This window comes from Periplaneta americana, chromosome 9 (genome assembly GCF_040183065.1).
Source record: "Periplaneta americana isolate PAMFEO1 chromosome 9, P.americana_PAMFEO1_priV1, whole genome shotgun sequence".
Classification (NCBI taxonomy): domain Eukaryota; kingdom Metazoa; phylum Arthropoda; class Insecta; order Blattodea; family Blattidae; genus Periplaneta; species Periplaneta americana.
This window is the reverse complement of record NC_091125.1, coordinates 47156565-47181120: the sequence shown is the minus strand read 5'-3', so window position 1 is coordinate 47181120 and position 24556 is coordinate 47156565. Positions and strand designations below refer to the sequence as shown.

At 36.1% G+C, this 24556-nt stretch overlaps 2 protein-coding genes across 6 annotated transcripts in view; one reads left to right on the top strand and one right to left on the bottom strand.

Moving 5' to 3' along the window:
- The window catches only part of LOC138705891 (uncharacterized), a 238305-nt gene extending 221179 nt beyond the window's left edge, over positions 1–17126 (bottom strand). The window contains exon 1 of one of the 2 annotated variants that reach the window (XR_011333847.1): positions 16816–17126. The gene's annotated coding sequence lies outside the window, so the exon portion shown is untranslated. The remainder of the gene's footprint in view (positions 1–16815) is intronic. The other variant, XM_069834629.1, reaches the window with a different exon arrangement.
- DNAlig3 (DNA ligase 3) overlaps positions 1–24556 on the top strand; it is a 590685-nt gene that overhangs the window by 235461 nt on the left and 330668 nt on the right. The gene's annotated exons all lie outside the window — the stretch shown is intronic.

Genomic DNA, 24556 nt, shown 5'->3' with positions numbered 1-24556 from the left:
AAGTAATTGAAGATTGTTAACGCGCCGTTTCTTATGCATCCCTGATGAAAGTCCTTCTATCACATGATCGTCTTTGATGGAGGAGCACGGGCTGGAGACTGCCCTCGTACGTAGAGCCCATTGAATTGAAAAATGTGTAAGTCCTAAGGCCTCCCGGGCTCCGAACTCTCCTACAGCGTGCAGAATTTCTTAACTCTTAGGCATCACTGCAGTTCCTCAACTCCAGGTCCCACGAGCTACCATGAGTCCAGGAAAAAGCCCTCGATACATAGCACCACCACCAGCAACATGGCCACATACCACAGGATCCAAGTTCGATGGCGGCCCGCAGCCCTTTCAGCATCGGCCGAAAAATGGGAAAGAAAGGAAGTTGAGATGAAAGAGGGAAGTGTAATTATGATGGCAAAATGAGTCCGATGTCCAAAGCCGAAACTTACCCCGCAATTTTACTTCAATTGTTGAAGGAAAACCTCTGAAAATACCTCAACCAGGTAAATTGTCCCAACCAGACTTTGAACCCGGATCCGCTCGTTTCTAATGCTAACTATTACTCCACGGCGGTGGATTTCATCGGTTCGTTCTTTTTAGTTGGTTATTTAACGACGCTGTATAAACTACTGGGTTATTTAGCGTCGATGGGATTGGGTTAACGGTATTTGACGCCCGAGCGCAACGACGCCTCATCCGACTAAGCTACGACGGTGGCTCATCGGATCTGAGTGATCCCTGGTCTTCCAATAAGGGGTTATTCACAGCAGATTTTACCTCTCTGTACTACAGTCCTATTCTAAGAGCTTCCCCTTTGCGATTTCTAAACTGTGGGACTTTCATCGACCGGGAATACACGGACGAGCTGCGGCAGTAACGCGGCATTACATGTAATGCGCGGAGGAAATTGTGCACTCTGGAACAAGCGATGCGCACAATACGAACCATCTGAGCAGCGCGCAAGCCTCAAACACCTTTCTAGTTCCATTCTATCTAGCACGATGCACGACCATGGAAAACGAGGAAGCTTTGTTAACTGCTATTTGCGCTTTGGTAGTAATAGGATACATTTTCAACAGAAAGAAACGTAGACCTACAGACTGTACAAGAAGCTGCTAGAGAGTAATTTGTTAAATTTCAATTTTCAATTTGAATTTTATTTATTTCAAATATACAGAATAAAGAAATATAATTACAAAACAAACAAAGAGAAATACAAATAAAATAATACAAGCAATATAAAAAGAAGATACAGTAGTATTAACAAAATTTGAGACCGAATGAGCAGCGCTCGTGCTCGGTCGCAGTTCAGATATAATATTAAAATAAAAAATAATAATAATATAAATATATAAGTAAAATAAAATAGGAACTAAAATATAATTACAGCGGCAATGGAATTATATAATATAATATTAACACTATAGAAGAATAATATCGCACGTGAAAAGTAGGACTAATATATATTTCAAAATTATAGAATACAAATATAATATAGGTTGATTAATTCATACACATAGGCTATAAATTTATGTAATCAATTTGAAGATATTAACACGTTTCTAATGCAATAAACTTTCAATAAGCGGCCAGTATAAAAACCTTAGGACTACTCGGCTGATTTCCACCAATTCTGGAGAATTATTGATAAAAATTGGGCCAAACTAAAAAATCATCCACCAACGTGCGAGAACCAATCTGAAGTGAAGATAGGACAGTAGGCCTATTTATTGTACTAAATTCAATTCATCCTTTGAAGAATGTTATTGTGTAATTAACAAAGTTTGTGAAACAGTATTTTTGGTTGATTGTATAGGCTATGTCAATATTCCAGGTTCGCACTGACTTTACGATTCTTGGTGACAGTGGATTCGTTTACAAGCCTTCAATACCTTTTGCGAATTTCAAAACAGATTATCGGAGAAATAATTCCAGAAGTTTGCCCAGCAATTGTCAGCGCATTAAAGAAAAATATCAAGATGAGTTAAATCATAGTATCAACATAATGTGCTTCTTTAATGGGGATATTTTAATTGCAATACAAATAATGAGACATTGAGAGAATTACAGTTAAAAAATTCGAAATATCACACAAAGAAAAATCAGTAATATTTCGAAGTCTCATCGTAATAAAGAAACACATACAATGAAACTACAAACATTTTCTTTTTCGAGTAATCAAAATTTGATTGCCAAATAAAAAGAAATTATGGTTTATTTAACGACGCTCGCAAACTGCAGAAGCCATATCAGCATCGTCGGTGTGCCGGAATTCTGTCCCGCAGGAGTTCTTTTACATGCCAGTAAATCTACTGACATGAGTATGTCGCATTTAAACACACTTAAATGTCATCGACCTGGGACGGGATCGAACTCGCAACCTTGAGCATAGAAGGTCAGTGCTATACCAACTATGCTACTCAGGTCGACTTTGCCAAATGATGTTTTTAATTTAACTGTAGTCAAAACGAGTATTTTAAATCAGCCAAAGAAAATTATTTTAAAATAAAACATAGGAATGCAAAATATATACAACAAATACTACAAAATTGTTATTCAATTCATTAAAAATAATAAGAAAAAACAAGACATTAAACGTGCTGGTTTTGACTATCGGAGTAGCCTATGTGATTAACATTCTGGAGACGGAGTTTTGATTGGATGATGTTGGGGAGAGCCAAGAGAGTTTGATTCAAATCCGAAAGTGACAGGGTGTAGTGTAGTAAGTATGGGATTGGAGATTTTGTCATTAAAGTTGCCTTGAGAAGACTTGAGTCGGAGGACGTTGCGGTGGTTCGGGAGCTGTACCATAGTAAGTTGAGGGAGTAATTGATTGAGTAGGTTGTCTAGGGTAACCCATTTTGGAATAAGACATCAAATGAAGGTGCAGATGAATGAAAACGTTCTTGTCCATGGTAAGTTGGTATTTCAAAGAAGTTTCGTTTTGCTTTCACCTGAATGCCATAAATAGCTTGCTGAATTCCTTTCCCAGTAATCGCAAGATATGCTATTATTTTCGATAAAAGAAAGTACAAAATGATTTGACTTCACACTGTTCAACAGTGATCTTTAACCTCCCAGAAACCATCGGCGTGGTTCAGGCGGTAGCGCGTTTGCCTGCTGATCCGGAATTGCGCTCAAGCATGGGTTCGATTCCCGCTTGGGCTGATTACCTAATTGTGTTTTTCTGAGGTTTTCCTCAATCGTAAGACGAATGTCAAGTAATCCATGGCGAATCCTCGGCCTCATCTCGTCAATTGCCAATTCGCTATCACAAATTTCATCGACGCTAAATAGAACGTAACCTAGTAGTTGATTGAACGTCGTAAAATAACTAATTAAAAAAATTAATGTCCCAGCAGGGGCTTGCATAATTCCAACAGCGTCTGTCAGTAATTCTGTACTATCATCCTGCTTTTTCGCTCGTTTTGGAGCCCTGTCTCATCTTGCGTATTCCCTGGCACGTTCTGTTGTTTTTATTTTAATAGTAAATATCACCAAGTTTCCACAAGACAGGGCATAATTTATGAGATCCAGTCTACTTGACCACTCCATGCTTGGGGTGTGCGCGCTTCACGAGACAAACGGCAACGAACCCGTCCACACTGCGGCAACGAATCCCTTTGTGTTCGCGAGAAAAACCGACAAGAAACGGATCGCTGCGCGGCATTTGAGGTGTGCGCGTTCTGGCCGCAGTGCGTGCTTGAAATTGCGTACAAACGAGAAAACGAGGCCTCGAATTCTGTTCGACCCTTGTTGCATTACTGCCGTAGCGCGCCCGTGTATTCCCGGCAGAGGCTCAAGCTTTTCGACTGGAGCTGAACAAAGCGCGGAGTACCTAGATTATTTTTTTCCTTTGTACAGAGGAGGGAAGCACAACGTCTCGAACGGACTTATTCTTCCTTACTACTCCTTCATGTAGGAATGATAGTTGAATCCGAACGGCTACTTTCTTTGTAACTATCGTGACGTCGATTGAGCCAGTCGCAGAATCCGATGAAGACACATTAGAGTGCCCGTTCACCCTCCGAGAACGTATTATGCCTTCTCAGACATGCTGTCTGTAAGCCAGTCACAATACTATTATTACACCGTGCCGTTTTTGACAGATCCGTTAAAGTCAAGTAATGAATACTGAAATGGAGGGTGATCATGGAATGATGAAGGGAAACCGGAGGACCCAGAAAAATTCTCAGGAACCTTAGTTTTGTCCATCACAAAGGTGGCTGCCATCACCGAGATTCGAACCCGGATCTGTAGTCATCGTAAGCCAGCGCTTTACCAAATTAGCTAATAAAGTAGCACAAAGACTATTACTAGGGGTTTCTACATATTGCACGCATTTGTTACAGGGCCATAAAGCTGAGAATCGAACGTAGGCAACGTTGGAAACTTTTGTTAAGTGAAAGGAGACGTCTCCACAGGTACGAGTAAATGTCTCATTAGGCCCCTGACGAATAAACTTTAGGATAATTGAAATAGTGTTTTGCTACGCTAGCAGACATTTCACTCAGCTAGAATTTCTTCCGAAACAAGGCTTAGATGACAGGCTACGCGGTCTAAGACGCGACGCTGTTCGAAGGTTCGTCAGATTGAATCCCACCTAGGGTATTTTGTGGATGTATGTCCCTTGTTAATGTTCTGTCCTGTGTATCAAGGAGACCCCTACGCTCTGTTGTTCCCAGTGCAGGGAATGTGTCGATGTCTAGTGTTTGTATATAGAATTGTCTCCTCCCTACAGGCATTCATTCGTATGTAAGATCTATAACAGGGAAGAAAACGACCAATAAAAAAAAATGAATAAGGCCAGATGATTGAATGAAGGAATATGAACCGTCAAATCCACTTTGTATAAATGCTGGCCATTAGTAAATCTTTAAGGTAGTAAAATAATTGTGCATGAATGTCATGAAAATTCGAAGTAGCTAAGAAAATGAACATTATTGGTGTAGAAACAGAAATTTATGTTAGAAAGTATGTCAAAACAAAGTTCGCCGCTCATTAGGAGGAATGACTGCTATCGTGGACTTTAATTTGTGAAATTTTAATTAGGAAAGCATGGACAAGGAACTCGGAGGTTCAAACGCAAAGAAAGTCTTGCGTGAAGGTCGAGCATTATTGAAAAATATTACCATACAAATGAAAGGTTCGCATGGCAACTGACAGGGAGTTATGCTGTTATTCACTCACTTCAAGTATCTCATTTATATCCATCACATTTGATGAGTCAAAATAACTATAATGTGATCACCAGTGACGTGTGTTCCTTCATTATTTCACAGAAAATGTATGTCAGTAGGCCTACTTCAGATTATAGCTAGGTAGAACAGATATAATAAATAGGTAATAATCTTGTGAACCTTGTTTTATGAGTGTAAGAAGTAGTTGGAATTTGAAACATAACCATCTAAGTAACCCTGAATAGTAACATTCATTTTTTTTTACTTATATGTTAGAAGACACACACACACAGATGTATACACAGGCATATTTTTACAGGAGGTAGCATAGGTTGAAACTATAAAAAAAGTTCCTATGAACAGGTGTCCGGAAACATCAGTTAATATATGGGCCATGCTGTATTTTGGCCTATGATCGTCATTCGTTTAAAAACATAAAACAGTGGTGCATGTTTTGAGAGTGGATAGCATCCCTCATCAGAAGTTAACAGAGAATGTAGTAGTAAACAAAGGTCCAGGATACTACAGAGTTTATCATTTTACTTGTGTTGGTAAGTACGTACAGTACGTGCAGTATTCAGTGGTGTAGACTTCTGTCTTTCTGTTTATACACGATAGGGCACCCTCCCATTATCTACGCCTCGTGCGACTATACCTAACTCGGTGGTTTAATGGGCGATGGATTGGTCAAGGAGGTCCAGTAGCATGGCCTCTCCGATCGCCCGACCTGAATCCTTTGGATTTTTGGCTAAGGGGACATTTAAAGATATCAGTGAATGCCACACCCATCGACACTGTACAAACGTTACAGCAGCTTGTATCCAATGCATTTGAGCAAATCCGACAACAGCCAGGTATGGTTGCAAGAGTTGGTGATTCACTGAGAAGGGCTGAATCATGTGTAGCAAGCAATGCGTGGTAACCACAAAGAGCACCTTAGGTGGATATCGTGGGTAACAGTACAGCATTATTCATAACTCAACAGATATTTATTTCCGGACACATGTTTATGGGACCTTTTTTTCTAGTTTCGACTGCTACCTCCTACAAAAAAATATTACACTTTTTTAAACACTCTGTGTATACAGTGTCTTAAAAAGTATGGAATATTACTCATAACTTCTTAAAATTCAATTTTACAAAAAAAAAAAAAAAAATCATACAAAAGCTGTTGGAGATAAACCATACAGTATGATACAAATGTTTGACAAAAATTATTCAGGCATACAGGGTGTGACAATAAACTATATTTTTAGGCGGCACCATATGTTAAAATTTACATATTCCGAATCTACATTAAATTTTATGTATGAATGCATACAAATTTTACTCATTCACTCGTTTAATGTATTTTAACTATTTATTAAACTTGTTTCGTGGACTTCAAACTTGAGACAAATAAGTATGTAAAATCATGTTGAGTAGGTCATAAAACTAAACAAAACGCTATTACTAACGAAACTTACAACAGATGCTCAAAATCAGAACCATTGACTGGCGAGCAATGTCCCAGTCTGTCACGAAAACAGTCCATTGTAGATATGAGATGGAACAGGTCAGTCATGTAAATGTGAGAAAGACAATGGAATTTCTACTTTTGCATGGAATATCATTCTTTATTGATTAGCCTACACATTTGATCCTCAAATTAGTCCCTAAAATTACATTTTTCAACCCTTGTTTTTATTAGTATAAAACTGCAGAATTGATTAACACTCATTGGTTTTTTCGTATAATAGGAAATAATTGAATACGTATACTATTTCATGTCTTCACTCTGACAAGGAATTTCAATCCGAATACAATGATACAATCGTAAAAGTGTAATACGTAAACTCAGAGTTTGCCTTCCGTCAAAGCTACGGTTTGGCATTCATTGCCTATGACTAGGCAACTTCTCCGTCACTACTGCTGCACTGGATGCTTTCGCAGACGTTGATAGGAGCCAGTGACTACAAGAAGTCTAGTAACACTACTTCAACTTATAGGTATAATAGAAACGTTTCAGCTATAATTATAGCATGTTAAATAGAAAGTTTGTCACTTTATAAATTTTCGTTTTTATTTGCATGTTCAGTAATTTTCAGTGATAGGCTACAACAGTTTCGGAAATGTAACGTTCATTTGAGCATAACTTCTGAACTTCGAACAGTGGCTGTATTTTTCAGTAATTACATTATACAGTAGGCCTATATATTATGTTTATCACTTTATTGAAGTACTCATGTTTACGTTATGAAGAATTTATGTAGTTGTGAACGAAGATTCAGATACAGACATTCGTGTTTGTTAAATTTTAATAGGCTGTAAATAGGTTTTGGACGAAGATTCTGATATAGACATTCGTCTTTGTTAAATTTTAATATGTTGTAAGTAATTAATAGACTGTAAATAATTTTACGTTTCGGACTAGGATTCGGATATAGACATTGGTCTTGTTAAATTTTATTGGTGTGTAATAATTTCACAAAGCATCCTCTGTTATTAATATCCGCTGCATTAATAATGTGAGATTCAGATAGGGGTTTCGATGAGTATGTGTGTTTCACGTGGATCAGTAGCTTTAATTACTTTTTTATTTATATTGCATTGTAATAGTATCAGAAATTGTTAATCTTTAATATTCTACCGGTTTTGAAATTTAGTTTGTGTTAAACTAAACAGTTCACTAATAGAGCTACATGTTTTGGTACGCAATATTTAATAAATTAATTAATTCTAAATAAAAGTGCGGTTAATGCGTGTTAATATAGAGATGAACAAAACTGCCGCTCTCGCTCGATGTGTTCGTTGCATCTGTCTTTCGAGTCTCGTCTCGTCATTGTCGTGCGCTTCGAGTCTCGCTCATCATTCTCGAAATAGCATTTGGTCGGCGTGGAAAGATTTCGTAACTTTGAATAACATACATCATTGAAATAAATAACATTATAAATGTTTAAATGAGACAAAAAGACAAAACAGGACAGTATCTTAGTTATCAAAATGTTCTGGTTCTATTATATATTACCTGTGGTTATATAAATATAAAAAAAACTATTCTCAATTAAATTTGCATTTCTAAGAAGCAAAAGATAACGTTAATATCTTTTTACTTGAGATTGCACACTTGATCTCAAACATATGAAAAGAAAATTCCTAGCCTTTTAATAAGGGCCTAGTAATTAAATAAAGACTGGGGAACGGATTATTATACACTAAAAGGTAGAGATGATGTTTAAAATAGACTACTTGATTGTTTACACATATATAACAGTTGCCAAAGTAGATACAAATTCAGTCAAGTATAAACAACTGTGGGAATTCAAGGCTGCTTTGTCGTTCGGGACTTCGGGAGTGATCAATCTCGACGTCTCAGAACATTCACAAGCAGTCTTTACGTCAACGACGCGACGTATACAACCTTGTCGGGCGGGTTTTCGGCTTTGCAGGCGCTGTTAGTCTTGCTTTCTCGATCGTTATTCATCTCTAGTGTTAGTATTATTTGAAAAGATTTCTCTGAAATTACTCGATGGAATTTATAACTACACTTTTGTATTCTCAACATATGTAACATATTAAAACATTTTTATATTCATTCAGGTCTTTCATTGCAAACCCAGTATTCTCCAGTCTTTGCTATTTTCTGCCCTCTTCTTAGTTCCGCCCGCATATATTATGATCAATTTTTTTACTTTTATTATTATTATTATTATTATTATTATTATTATTATTATTATTATTATTGTCATTAGTAGTAGTATTACTTTGTAACTGAAACAGTGACATTTTCAACAAGAAATCCAACGGCTCTGGCTTCAATTCCAGGCACGGAAATGAATATTTATTTCCCTTGAATACGATTTTGTTTTATGTTTATTCAATGTTATCTTAAATTGTGTCCTTGCACCATGTTGACCACATAAGCAAATAGTCCCGCTGCTTGTGAATATCTGTTGCTTGTTCTTTGCCTCTCACACAGATTGGGACGAACTGGCTGAAGTATACTTTACAGTAAATTATTTACTACCCGTTCCTTGTAAATTGGCCGGTGTTGATTCCACAAACTACATAGCAAAGTATGTTATACCCCTCCACGAATGCTTTGATCCCCTCAATTTCCCACGTCCCGTAATCGCCTACGATGTATTGTAGCTATACAACGACAGTGGCGACGTCAGCGCTCAGCGGCCTTGTAACATCGAACGCGTAGTAATATTGTCACTATTGCTATCATTGGTACACGGATATAATAATTTTTGCAAATAAAATAACTACACGTTTACTAAATTAATGTAGGTACCGGTATAATATAAACGTATTTGTTTGGCTACTTTTGGAAAACTCGAAGTGTTGTCTTTTATTATAACTTAAATTTAATTTGGGTCATTTGGAAACAACTGTCTTATCCTTATGCTTTGGAAACGATATGGGGAATCTTATGCTTCAAAACATAACCGAGGTTTTGCTTATAATACGTTTTTTTTTTCTTTTTATTTTCTGTTAACTGTGCTGAAATGTTGATATTTTACTTGGGAACTTAAGTTACACTGCAGCTAATAAACTGTAATAAAACGCAAAGTATTTGTCATTATATTCGGTATTCTAATTTCAATTACAATATCCGAAACAATTACATTATTTCAATTCTGTTAGTCACTGCTTGTTAAAATGTTTCGATAGCTGGAAATTTGTGCGACATTTGTGGTGGAGATGTGGTTGCGAGACAGGTTTCTTCAAATAATTTTATTAAGTCATATATGCCCTATGATTCCATTTAATCAATTTGATCACTTCTCTGCACTTGAAATGTATTTTACTTGACCCCTGCATAATAACCTACAAAGATTGGGTAAATAAAACCTGTCTACTCAACCTTGACAATGACATGTGTAAGAAACAGAGTGAATGGGGGAGTAATAGAACCGCATGTATACTCTATTTTCATATCGTCGCTTTTATTTCTGTCATCATTCTGATTATGTAGGTGTATACAGTAAGTTACAACAGAAGATAACTTTCTAAACTTAGTGAGAGGTTTTTTTTAGAGTAAAATTAATACAAAATTCATATAGACTTTTTTTAATTATCTGGTTCGCTCGTTCTGCAGTACATTCTGTAGAGGCGTGCAAATGATCAAAGTTAGCCTCAGGCTTTCTCTAATGAGATGTTTTCTCCTGGGATAGAACGTGAATACTGATCTTCCAGTGGTGGCCGTTATGTGGCCAGATATTTCATAATTTACTTCATTGTTATAGGCCTACGTATGTTATCATGTTACGCAAGATATGCATTTGAGACAAGGGTTTTGGAATTCTTTCGCAAACTAACCTTTTTATGAATTCTGCACGAAATAATGTTTTTGTTCTTCATGTTATAGTGTTATCACAGTCTAGAATATACAGTCACGAAGCTCAGTACGTAGTAAATATGCATCCATAAATAGTTGCTAACCACTAGGATCGCTATTATCGCCTCGTTACGGACAATGCGAAATAGTACCGGCACAGTCTATTGTTCCTAGCACCCTCACAACTCAAGCTTCGTGACTGTATATACTAGATTGTGGTGTTGTTCAGCCACTTCTTCTGAGTTGTTTAATTATTTTTTATACTCCTTCGATGTGTCTTTAAAGTTTGTGTATTCAGATACAATTCCAGCAAACCCAAGAAGTGGACATACATTGACTGGCTACAATTCCAAGAATTACCGGTACTTATTTATGTCCAATGTTTGTTGAGAGTCTTCAAAATTGAAAGGGCTTCAGAGACAAAGGAATCGAATCTTGGAAAAAGGTGATTTTTTTTTTCTTAACATACATGTAATGATTGTTACATCCTGGAAGCATATAGATTACTTCTGAGTACACTGCAGTAATATTTTTATGGATTTTAGATTTTATTAAAAACATAAAAATTATTATTGATGTTTCCGTGATAAGGAAGTATCATATATACAACTGTGAAAGATAAATTACCTATTTGTTTTATGATAATAGTCGTTTAAATCAAAGCTCTTTTCAAACATTGTCTGATTGAAATCATTTCCATAGAATATGTCGGAGAAAATAATATAACGCTAGTTGCTTCTGAGATGCTGTTGTATTAATAAAAAATAAACATTCGAAAATATTCTTAGACAGATTGTATATTTAAAATTTACACAGATTTCCTGTGAACTTGTCGCATAATATTATAACTGCATTGCAAAACATGTGGTGGGGGAAAATATTATTTTAAACGATATTGTGAAAATCGTTTCTAAATAAACTTAACGGTTTACTGTTACTCCATAGTAGCTACGTCTTAGAGCAACAATGAACTTACAATGTTGAAAGCCTCTGACTTTCAGGTGAATTTGTAAGACATCACTTACCGCAAAATCTGCAACTTTAGATTTCTTCTCGTAGATATTCATGAGGAATCTGTCTGCAATATACGTCATGTATATTGTATATGTAGGCTGATGATTATTGGAATCTTATGAATGAGCACTTAGGGCCGTATTCATGGACATTTTTAGCGCGGGTTTCCGATGGATGATCAGCGTTTTTCGTATTCATAACCAGTGTTAGCGATAGGATATGATTTGAATTCTGTACAAGTAACCAGTCGATAGCTTAGTACGCTCGTAGCGCGTGCTGCGAAATGTCTATGAATAGCACACTTATGGTTTGATTATCTACTTTAGTTCAAACATATCGGCCACAGGAGACGTCCGTATTTACATTTTAGACTATTAAACAAAATTGGAAGTAGTGTCTTAAGATTCTTGAAGCAATGTGGAGTTACGAGATTGATAGCCTATAGCATTTCAGAAAATATAACTTAACAGAGAACTCTCAAAATGATAGTACATTCTGACATAGGCCTATGTATGTCTGTCATTCATGCGTCTTATAACAAAATATAATGAGAAAACCATTTGGAATTTTGGTATCATTGGAACGTCTTATAAACTGTTTTAACAAGTTATGCTGTAAGCTGCCGACATTTGATAACGTAATATATCTGTAAGAGTTTAGCGTTCTGTCTCAAGCCTCAATACTGATTGGAGTGAAAACATTGGCTCACTCTTCAATATAAGCTACTCATCAAGTGCCACAGTGATATATATTGTGCATTTTCCCTGCAGAATTCAATACAGTACTTAAGTACTGTAACGATAACTCTATTAGCCAATTTACAGCGCCCTTGATGTGCTTTTGCATATGCTGATACAAAGTTTAGTGATAATAGAACAGCTTCGAACCGTGACTGTAATGTGTAACAGTTCTCTCATTTAGATTAGCAGAACTGTGGGAATTGTACGCATGAAGATATCTAATATATTTATTATTTCGTATCTTTTTATTTCCCTCTGAGATTTTGTGTAACTTGTTGGAATTTACTCTAAATGTAATTTTCAACTACTTAGCTATCAATATTGTACGAACATACTGTGGAAATGTTATGATAATGGGGTTAGCAGAACGGCGGGTGTAGGACATAGCGGACAAATAATATTGACACTAAAAATGGGATTCGAATTCATTATATTTTGGATGTATATTATTATTATTATTATTATTATTATTATTATTATTATTGTTATTATTATCATCATCATCATCATCATCATCATTTTTGTTGTTTAGTCAACTTTCCGAAGACAGATTTGAACCTCACATGTGACACCAATAATGCATCACTTATAAGGCAAATAAACGAGGAGATAATAGGGTAGAGTGACCAGTTTCTAAGCCTTCCATTGTATACATCGCTGATTAGTAACATTTACACTAATCATATTTTAGATGTTTATCATTATCTTCATCATCATTTGAAGTTTATATTATATGAAACGTCTTCTTTCAATTTTAGCTTTACACATGCAAGACTTTCAGCAGTCACTCTTGTAAACAGAAATTTAATGGGAATATGAAACTTGGGTCTTAAAATTGAATTATTTTCAATGAAAAATTTCATTTTTTTATGTATTTTTACCACGACTTTCTTCTCCGTGATAGAACATTCACATTTTTACGTTTTTGTACTTAGTTATTTCCAAAATATATTATCCATATTAGGTCTTCCGACAAGCATGCGTATGTGTGCACATTATTTTCTTTTACTAAATATCGACATGTTAGAAGAACTGAGGCAAACTTTCTGCTTTGATAGTGACATATGATGGACAAAATAATTATTTTATCTAAATATTCAGTTCAGAAATTTTACTAGATTGCGTCAGGTCTGTATCTGAATCACATGCAAGCGCGTGATATTCACTTTTCCGTATTCGTGTAATATCGATAAAACCGATTCTCTGGTCAGAGGGTTAAGGGGAATAGTTCAGAATACTAAAATGTTTTTTATTATTATTATTTTAGCATGGAATTGAGGGACACAATTTATTTGAAATGTTTATATAAGTTGTGATGACACATCGAAAGGATACAGTCGTCCTCGGTGGTCTCGCTACTATCACCCTCTTGGTGGAGCCAAACTCTGCCGAAGGCGATAAAATACAGTAGAATCCCTCTTAACCGGCACCAAAGGGACCAGACTAGTTACGAATACGAAACTTGCCGGATAATCGAATAAATACCGGTATATACTAAAAAAAATCGTATTTCACGGTGTCAAATGTTGAAACTGCAGCCATGTGAAGCTTGTTTCTCTAACATTTGTTCATAACTGAATAAACATAAAAATTGTGTGTATTTCCCTTATTAAACCACATCACACAACACAAATAAGGCACAAATTGAAGGGTTCAGAGCCATAGTGGGCCAAGCGCCATTTATTAAAAACAGAGAAAGCAAGGGTTAAAGTTAAGTGAATACAATAGTTTAATGAAGATTGACATATCACTTAGTTTTAATGTGTATACTTTGTATTATTTGCTATATGTTTCCATTGAATTATGGTAATAACTTCAGTTTAACCGTTGTATTCTACTGTTTGAGTAAATGGCGCTTGGCCCACTATGGTTCTGAACCCTTCAAAGCTAGGTTCGAATATTCACTGAATATGAAAGTTCGTGCGAACTTCCTAATGTGGCAACACTGACGGCCCGAACATAACTGAATAAACATAAAAACTGTGTGAATTTTATTTTTTAAAACACATCACACAACACAAATAATACACAAATTTTGGGTTTGAATATTCACTGAAAATGAAAGTTCGTGCGAACTTCCTTATGTAGCAAAACTGACGATCCAGATAGAGGCAGTCTGACAGATTTAAACTTTTTTCTTTTGCCCGGCCAAAAGTGCCGTTGTTTTGGTTTTGCCAGTTATTTGGGTGCCGGTTACGAGGGATTTTACTATATTTAGCATGGCTCCCTCCAGAAGGTAAGCAAAGCTGTGGCTCCCGTGTCGTAAATTTTACGGAACATAAACGAATTCTATCCCTGATACAATCCTCCAGAAAAAAATTGTCGGTCATTTCTCACCCACGTTGAACTTCTTCTGAATGACCTATGAAGTTGAAAGTGTCATTAAGTAATACTGCCACTACTACTACCGATACTACTGGTGTTGCTGAAAGAGTAGGATATACATTCTGGTGAGAAATAATTTTCTGACATCAGAATCGTGTTAAGGTATACGTACATACTGCGTACGATTACTTATTTTTATGTCAGTTTTTTTTAATAGAAGTTACTATTCTCTCTGTTTACAGCGATGAAGTAAAACGTAACTGTCTATTTAGGATAGGTGTATTAAAAATTTAAGCAGTGTATTATGATTTCAGTTTTAATTTTTGAGGTGCTAATGACAAATAAATACAAAAGTGTATGTCGCCGTATATATACGTCTGGCTTTGAACAAATTTAAATTATGGTTTATTTAACGACGCTCGCAATTGCAGAGGTTATATCAGCGTCGTCAATGTACCGGAATTCTGTCCCGCAGGAGTTCTTTTACATGCCAGTAAATCTACTGACATGAGCCTGTCGCATTTAAACACACTTAAATGCCATCGACCTGAGTCGGGATCGAACCCGCAACGTCGAGCATAGGCCAGCGCTATACCAACAGCTTTGAAAAGGTTCAGTATATAATATAGTAAATAAAATATAAAAATTCTAGATGTGTATGTTTTAAGACGTTTTATATTCGTACTTTGAAGTTCTTTTAAAGTAGAGTAGGATTTTTAAATAATGAACTCTCTCTTAAGAGCTCTGTAGTACTACTTACTTGAAAATTAAAGGGTGTCCGAGGCACATATAGTTTTTAAGAGATATTTACGTCTACAACATGGAAAAGTGTTCAGCTATATATACATAAATATTTTGAGTCGTTTCAGTAATTAATTCTATTATACAATTGTAATTTACACTCAGAATAATTCTCCAGTTTTAAAAAGTCTTCGTGTAGTAATATGTCTTCCAAAAGGGATTTTTCACCTTCTTAGAATGAGTAATACTAGACTTCCATATGCATTACAGATGTACAAATCATTAGATAGAAAATATGTACTAAAACATTCTAAATTGAAAAGAAACAAATATTTAGTTCTTCAGGTAATATAGGCCTATGAGTAATTTTGTTCATATTGCGAGATTTAGCGATTAAGTAAACAGTAAATAACTACTGAATACTTTCCTTATGATAACTTACCGCAGAAAAAAGTGTTTCGCGTGATGCATGAGTACTTGGACTCTAAGTCTTTGTGTCCGGTTGTCTGGACCTTAAAGAAATGTAATCAAGGTGTGCGCAATACATAATTCGTAACCAGTAAATAGATACTCTTGTTTAATTTTTTGAACAATTGCAAGGTTTAACAGCGTAATTGACACAACACCATTGTGAAATTATACTTTTAGTATGCGTTAATTTCAAGTATCTGCTATTCATTAACTCAACATTTTTTCCAAAAGTCTCAGTTTCTAGATACATCATTACTGAAGTATTTCTAAAAACTTTTTCAGTATATTTGCATTATTTCCCAGTATATTGTGTATGAAGGTTAAGTGTAACATAAATAGCTGCATCCATTTTCACGAATAGTGTTTTAGGGCTTGTGTTGTTACCTGCTAATGTTCATATCGTGGTGAAAAAGTTGTAATTCTTGGAACGGACTTTAAATTAAATTAAAACGTATTCTAGTCATAATCTGAATTGTCAGCAATACTGAAGATTGCCTTTGATCATTCTTCACGAAGTCAGTTTTGTTTATTTATACGCCTCACATTGCCTCTGAGTTTCTCTGAAAACTTAAATCTTATTTATTTTAATGCATTTCTGCGTACTTGTATTGAAGGAGAACTTTACTTTCAGTTTTCGATGAAGCAGAATTTACATAATGAAGTTCGGAACTTTATGCAAGTTAGAGGGGACTTTATGAATGGTATTTTGTCGTAGTTTTAATTACAAAACAGCCATTTGAAACCATAGAATTCAAAATCCATAAATGTTGCCACGAGTACAACAGGGTAGATGAGAATTTTTTCATTAGCCTTTTTCCAAGAATACAGCAATATTAGATACTATTTATACCTCAGACGTTTACCGTGTAAAGTCATTTATAAACTTGCACAAACTTCCGTTACCCGTTTAAGAAAGACTTGATTCGTTCAGTGTTGATGATTTACCTTTAATGTGAAGAATAATAAAGTATACTTAAAAAATAAATGTGAACTTAATACGTTTTAATGCCTTGACTGCTTTGGTACTTACCTCAGTGCTATCCACCGTCTTGTTTAATTTTCGAAGCCGGAGTGTTATTTTCTTGTTCGAAAAAAAACTTTTCTTTCACTGTAAATTGTTTCTCGAGTACCTTATAAACTGAAATTATTTAAACCCGCAAATCGTGTCGACACTATTTTTAATAAGACGCAATGAAGAGGAATTTCTTTGCAATTACCACGCTTACTTCACTCTTGTTTCATCTACAATGATGCAAGAATTTGTTCTATCACCCTCTTATATATGTGTGTGACTTATTCATGGTCCAGACTAGAAAGAAATTGGCTGTCTCACTCTCTCTGTTCCACAGAAGTGGCAGCCTGCTTGGCTCCTGCGACTCCGTCCTCCTTATCACTGGAGAGGAACGCGCAAGTAATTTTTATTGGGCCTCTTTCCATTATCGGGCCCGTTAATTTCTATGACTTTTGACCTAGGCCTCTCTTCTCCCCGTTACCCACTAACCCTCCTCCTTATTTTCATTTACGAGGTTTAATTTCAGTTGCGATGCCGAGTTAAACATTTGTTTATTAGAGGCAATGGGCGTGACACTGTGAAATCACAGACTAGTTGACTCCATTTATTGATTCTATTTGTTTTACGACGCGCCATTTTGCATGAAGATTGACTTTAACGATGCATATTGCAGCTGTGAATTATATTCTCCTTTGTGTCCCAGCGCGGGGGCAGCGACCCGCAAATGCTCGAAAACAATATATTTTTTCAATATATTAATTATAGGAACGTGAAATTCCCATTCTATTGAACTATTTTTACAAGTGCATTACAAAAGCTGATATTATTAGCCCATTAACTTGTTTGCATAGAAAAACTTCGTAAAAATACGAACTTTAAAATGTAGAGCTTTATAATAAGTTCACCTTGTGTTGGGCAAGGGCATTTTCTCCGGGACCTTCGGTTCCCCTGTGGCACCCCAACAAATCTCCATTATCATCTCATCTCATCATGGATGTGGCGTAGACTAGCCCCCCTCCCCCATGACGCACCCTGGGCAACAAGTCTGCCGGTAAATTGATCTGCAACAGTCGTTTTATATGAGTGAAAGACGAACGCTAAAATACCCGCCATAAGTAAGAAAATAAGTGACCTACTCTAAAATGTAGCAAATCAATCATTTTACAGAAATACAAAATTCCAACAGAAATGAACATTAGGCTATCGGCAGGAATATCTGTAATGTTGAAAGAGAGTTTTAAATGGGAGGATGAAGTTACGAGTGCAACAAAGATCGTCGATATGAATGTTGGCGGAGAGTGTACAAAAATTACAGTTAATGTTTTGGCATTTCTTCGCAAGAAATGACAAGCAAAAGACTACACATATAACGATATGTGCTCTTCCTCAAAGACGAAAGAATGGCTGATTAAGAGAGATGTCTAACCGTAATGAGTGAGACGATAGAAAATTTTAGATTGGAAGTGTAGCTGAACAAGTACACGCTGAATTTAGGGGACCCAAGACGGAATAATTCATTATTAAGTGGAGAGATTAGTTTTTAACTACATAATAACAAGAGCTTATATTCATGTGTGAATAGATAATGTAAATATTGGTAAGAGATAAGTCATGTCTAGAAAGTGGGCCTACTCTACAATGCTGTACATTGAAGCTTTGATAAAAATAAAAGATGTTAAAGCAATTTTTCGTAATTCAAATACAAATTTCTTTTTCTTTTTTTGAAAAGAATATCGTTGTTTGCTAGAACTCTATTGTAATAAATCTACTTTATGGAGAAGATACAGTTATCTAGTTATGAAAGGTACAATACTTAATTCAGAAGGAAAGAGAAAAATAATAAAAATTTGGGGGCACAGGGCAAAAATTTTGTGAAAAAAAAAAAATCGTATATTCTTTCGACAAGCATTTCTTCGTTTCCAATTGATCTAAATCATTCATTCTTTTTTCACCAAATTGATCCCTAAACAGTGAAGAATGTTGTAGTGTAGAATGAATTAATAGCATTTATCACTTATTTTTATGTATTTTTTTCTAACATGTAGAAAAGTTATTTTATTTTTTTTTATTATTATTTATAGGGAAGCAATGCTTTCGCTTTGAACTAAATTGGTTAAATTTAGATTACAACACAGCTCTATGTCTAAGCTTCTATTTGCTGTTTGAATGAATTCGATAGCTCAGTTCTAAGGGTACTTTTTACTTGCTCAAAGACTGAAAAATGTTGAGAAAACTGAAATAGGGTAAAAATGAAGTTAAAGTATAAGTTCAAGCTAGGTAACCAATAACTTACTTTTATGCTCCTAAAACTCTCATGCAACATAGTGAGGTCCTCTTCTTGTGTCTTGAGGTTAATTTTCCTCTTTTCACAGCCCTCCGGTACCATCTTCGCTGCTGTTGCTCAGGAGTGGACTGTATGTTGGCCTTCAGGGTTCGGGTCTCGTCTGCACCATTCACACCAACCATTGTGTATTTTCCTGGGGTGATGCACATCTTCCGCAATATGTCAATTCAACTTCGTTGCCACAATTGAAGTGACAGTATACATGACCCCAAGTTTCAGGGTTGTACGACTACATACGTTTCTTTGGGACATAGTCTTCAAATCAAACCATTGAAAAACTCGTTTGCATTCTGAGTCTTGGCATGCAAACACCTGCTCGGCATACTGGGGTCTGTAAGTCTTTCGTAAATAGATTTAACCCACTTCTTGGCGCAAGCAGCTGTGCATGGAGTATAAAAAAATAAATTTCGTCCATTAATAGTGGGAAAACCTAAATATGTTATATATGTTTAAAAACTAGAAGAACCAGGCTATAATATGAGACAAAAACAAAATTTTCATTTTTTTGAAGAAAAATTGCCATTCTAGGAGTCGATGCATACCTTAATAAACGACCAATTTATTGACAATCTTGGTATTGTTTTGTAGTTAATTGTACTAAGCAAGCGCTGATATCCTATTACAGTTGCTTAGATTTTTTTGGGTCTAACCTCAAGCCAAAGTTTTGAGCCCGTATACAGGGTGTTAAAAAGTCTCTAATATTTTAGGAGGTGCTAGTATGCATCAAAACAAGAAAATAATGTCTAATAAACATGGGTCCTACAATACATACTTTCTGAGATCTGAACACTTGTTCATAGGAGGAGCTCAGTGTGACGTTTATTCATGGCAATGCATACCTCTGCCCCTCGGCGTAAGGAATCACGCATTCTTTGAACTTTATTTTAATAAGTTAATAAGAAAGTACTGATAACGAGGCCCAGTTAATCTCTGTGGTAGAACGTATGGCCCTATTAATCTATCACCAAGAACGCCTGCCCATAAGTTGATTGAGAATTGGTGCTGAAGCCTTGTTTATTCAACTGCATGGCGATTTTCAACAGCCTACACATGCTGATTACCAAAATTCACAACACCATCTCTGCTGAACCCCGCTCATATCCGCAACCAGACTTCTTTTTTCAGTATTCCTTGCGACGTATCAGTATTCCATGCCAAGAGTGTCAACTACGGTATAATTATCTGGTAGTCTGATGTATTGTAGGGCAGAAAAATGCATTGCCATGAATGAACGTCACATTGAGCACCTCCTATGAACAAGTGTTCAGATCTCAGAAAGTATGTGTTGTAGGACCCATGTTTATTAGGCATTATTTTCTTGTTTTGATGTATACTATCACCTCCTTAAATATTGGACACTTTTTTTAACACTCTGTATAGATAGAGTTTGTCTTCAATCATTGTGGTCACTGGGTTAGTTCATCAGGGCGAAAGTGTATGGGTGTAAGAGGTATAAGTATCATCATAACTGATGATTGTTGACGTCATAAGGAAGAAAAAATGTCGTCACATTTTTTTTCCTAATTGCAATATTTGACAATTATTAAATTTTTACAATATTAGGCGTTTGGCAACGTTGCTGGATGGGGAGGAGTGGGTTTATAAGTACACAGTACAGCTCAAGCGGATACAGACATACCTGCACAAAACAGATGCTCTGTTCTAATGCAGAGGTGGACCAGAACAACTGTTGTTTACATAAATCAAGCAGCAAATACAAATTTTCAATGTCATTAATAGAACATTATATTAATTTTACATTTTATTTAACGATATTGGACCATTTTTTAATTGTACGTCTAAAAAATAAACAATAATGGTTTACTACACAAAATCACACGAACTTTTATTTCTAATGCAACATTTTAATCCCTCCCGCTTCCTTAAAGCAGTACCATATTTTAAGAAATTTCTGGTTGTGTAATTTTCGAAACGGGGTACGATATTTCTAGCTTCTTATAATCGTTTAGAAACCGCTACAAGTTCGCCGATTAGGTAACCTTCTTTGCGGAAAACGTCGATGGTACATCTTCTTGCGTCACTTGAATTACGACGACTTTCTCCACTAATTAATAACATATATTTCTAAAATGTGAATGACATTGTAAGTTCTTTATCGAATATCTGTAGCCTACTGAACTGTCATCGTCGACAGTAGACCTATGGACAGGGAGCTGAATTGAATTGAATTGAATTTACTGCTACCTGTTATGATCTAGTTCGCTAAGCCTCAAGCTCGGCGCATTCCCAAACCCACACCGGCTGACTACATTAAGGTTCGCTGAGTACCCAGGTATCGAGCAGGCAACTCCTCTCGTCTCTAGGCTAGCCGGCGATCGGGGAATGCTATGAAATTATGACGAAATGGAGAATTGGTGACGGAATAATGTAAATGCCTAATATGAGGAAAAACGGCAGAACTCCGAAAAAACTCCAACTGCGACCCTCAAGTGAAAAATCCCAGACCTGACCGGGACTCGAACTCGGGCCGCCTGCGTGACAGGTCAGAGATCTGACCGAATAAATAGCAGGCATGGCGCTCGTTAAAAGATAGTTAACTGTACTGTTATATGAGAACATCAAAATGGAAAGAATTTACGGCAACGAAGAGTATGCGAACATGCAATTCATGTAGGACAAAGGTAATTTTCCTCCACCGAAGGCAGCCACGCAGACACATAATTGCAAGGGTACAGTTGTCAAAAGCAAAAGTGGCCGCTCTCTAGACACAAAGTTCCCTTCGGGTATCTCCGTTACATTTCGGAGACAGGTGATGTTACATATTGTTGGACCACGTTGTCTGATATCTACAGTCGGAATGAAAGTTTTTGCGTGTTAATCTGTAGCGTAATGGTAGCGTTTCGGGCAAGTGTTCGTAAGGTCGTGCGTTCGCACACAACCTAATGCTTTTTATGTTTTTTTTAGGAGAGAGAGAGAGAAAATATAATTGTTTCTGTTTCTTATATGACTGTTTTAATAATTAATATCAGGTTCATGAATTTATTATGTCATGACTGTGTCATTATTTATTATGACATTATGGCTGCAAATGGAAAGAAAGATTATATTCTCAACAAAAATATCTTTCATGGCATAAACAAAACAAACTTACAGGCGTCTGCCTTAAAAATGAAAACAATTGAAAGTTAAAAAAAAACAAGAAGCCACGATTCAATATTTAGTCCATCTTCCTCCCATCTCGACCACATCTTGCAGTCGAGTGGGCATGGAATCGACTAGTGTTTTCAAATACCGACTGTTCTCCGTCACGGCATCCCAGGAACCATGGATGAGATTCCACAAATCATCAGGGCGTCTTGGAGGGGGATTGGGCCAATTTTTCCGCATATGCTTCTTTATTTGTGCCCACATATTCTCGAAAGGGTTCAAGTCCGGAGAGCGACGAGGCCAGTCTATCAATTCAATAGCCTGTCTCCTCGCAAATCAATTGAGATGTGTGGACTGGATGATTATCCTGCTGAAATTGAAGAATTCCAACACGACACAGATACTGTACCACTGCGGGCACGCATGGCAGCGTATCTGTGGTCTAATCGGGTACCAGGAGGACGATATACAAGACTGGGTCCTTCCTTTGTAGTAGAAAAGGTGATTTCACCAGAAAAGATTACTGTCTTCCAATCCCGATCACCATTTCCCACTGCAAAGACTAAACGCTCCTCTATATGCTCTTCCTTATGAACTTCCCTAGGAATGGCACGTCGAGATCTCAAATTGGCGGCCCTTAAACGATTTCTCACGGTTTGATCGTGGCCAGGGAAATTAACAACTGCCTTCAAAATAGCAGCGGTATGAAAGGGATTCCTTTCAACCTCTGCCACTAATCTGGCGTCCTGTTGTGGTGTTGAAATTTTCATTCTAAAACTCTTAGTTTTGGCCAAAAATTGCCGAGCGTTGATAATTTTGCACCCATCTCCGGGCTATCCTTTCTGAAACGTTGAAACGCCTGCCTGCCTCGGATGCCGAAAAACCAAGATGAACCACAGTCCGTATTATACTTTCATTCGTTCCTGCACCTCTTTGTGGAGCCATGTCAGTCAAAGTCGCAGGCAGAAATGGCGTCGTGGTTTCCTCAGAGAATTAGCCTCTACCTAGGTCTTAAAATAATAGCAAAACAGTCATTATACTAAAAATATATATTCTTCAATTAGGAAATAATAATATAAATACTTGTTAGAGTCTTATCAATAACTGTACCATTTTCAAACAAAGTCCACAGAGTTAAGAAGAATATGATTATTTTATAATCTCGACCTCAGTGTCTTAATTTGTTTTCGAAAAATCTGTATTGAACTGTATCCACGCAATACGTCCTTAATCATTGCTGCTGTTAACACTGCTGCCGTTGCAATTGGTATTACAACTACAAATATAATTGTCATAAACGTAACCTTTTTATATCATTAAATATTCAGAATATAATCTAAATGATTGTTCAGTTGTAGTCTTTCTGACAATTCGTTGAATTACGTTAATATGACATAGCTCAGTCGGAAGAACGTAGGAACGTAGGACGTCGCGAAATTCGGAATTGAAATGTCAACGTATCAGACTATATTACTTATATTGCTAACGAACGATAACAGAATACAAATGATAATTTGAATATTATTTATATCGCTAATGAACGATAACAGAATACAAATGATAATTTGAATATTATTTATATCGCCAATGAACGATAACAGAATACAAGTGATAATTTGAATATCATTCACGTCGCTAAACGTCACGATAACAGAATATAAAAAATTATAACTTGAATATTATATATCTCGCTAAAGGAACGATAAAATATAAATAACTTTAATATTATTCATATCGATAAAGAACGATAACAGAATATAAATGATAATTTGAATATTATTTATATCGCTAATGAACGATAACAGACTACAAATGATAATTTGAATATTATTCACGTCGCTAAAGAACGATAACAGAATATAACAAATTATAACTTGAATATTATATATATCGCTAAAGGAACGATAAAATATAAATAGCTTGAATATTATTCGTATCGATAAAGAACGATGACAGAATATAAATGATAATTTGAATAATGCAGTATTATATCGCTAAAGAACGATTAAATAATAAAATGAAAACTTGAACAAGGCCCGAACTCACAACCTTCAAATCATTAAGCGAGCTCTCTACTGCTGGTCTACGAAGCGCAGATATGGAATGATTCCATAGTTCCGGAACTGCTTCTAAAAGCACATGCATCGTGTAACATCGCCGTGACCCGAAGTTGACTTAGAAAATATTCGCTGTTCACGAGTGCGGCCACTTTTTTTTTTATACAACTGTACGTGCATGAATACATCAAAGAACATGGAAGCTTCTGAGATGAAGAACGGGACAGTTCTTAGCAAACAAATTAGCGCT